Genomic DNA, 779 nt, shown 5'->3' on the forward strand with positions numbered 1-779 from the left:
ACTTATTAGATTGCAGCTATGTTAATCAAATCAGGTTGGGTTTCCATTACGGGTGCCAAACGTGCCAAACGGTGCCAATTCCCTTTGATCTGACATCAGATGTGACGGGACAGTCGATACAGAAATACATATATCGTCTCCTCAGCTGTAAAACGCTCACTCTTTCCAGTTGGTAGGTCCGCCATCTAACTAGCTTTCCACTATGCGCTCCAAACGCGCCTCTTTTAAAAGGAATGAGAGGTGACACTCTGATTGGCTTATTGAATGATACGCCCAAAACACACCCATGACTAATTCACAGAGAAAGTCCAACCCTTTTAGACTCTCCGCCATGGTGCACAGTCTGAAAACACGCTGTCTAACTAGCAAGTGACTGGGACACGCCCATGTGCTGCACGCCTGGCGCTTTGCGTTTTAGACCATCTAAATAGGGCCCTTAAAGTTACAAAAATGAAACACACTAGACTTCTGAGCATTTATACCTCCGACCGCGGAGGTATAAAAATGAATAATTATAAAAAGCTGAAAATTACTGTATACATTTTGATACATAGGTAGGCTATACATATTGCAAAACTCTGTAAAAGCACACCAAAGCATACATTTTCATTTCCAAATATTTTATTACACAAAAGACGAAGAAATTATGATTTTTTTTTTACCTATTTTGGCACATACATACAAAATCCTCCCGCTCCTCGCTCCAGGCAGCTCCAACTCCGCTCACATGCTCTGTCTCAGGCATCAGAGCCTCTGCGCTACAGTGATAGATGCATTGG

This window comes from Epinephelus moara, chromosome 1 (assembly GCF_006386435.1).
Source record: "Epinephelus moara isolate mb chromosome 1, YSFRI_EMoa_1.0, whole genome shotgun sequence".
In the NCBI taxonomy this organism is placed as follows: Eukaryota; Metazoa; Chordata; class Actinopteri; order Perciformes; family Serranidae; genus Epinephelus; species Epinephelus moara.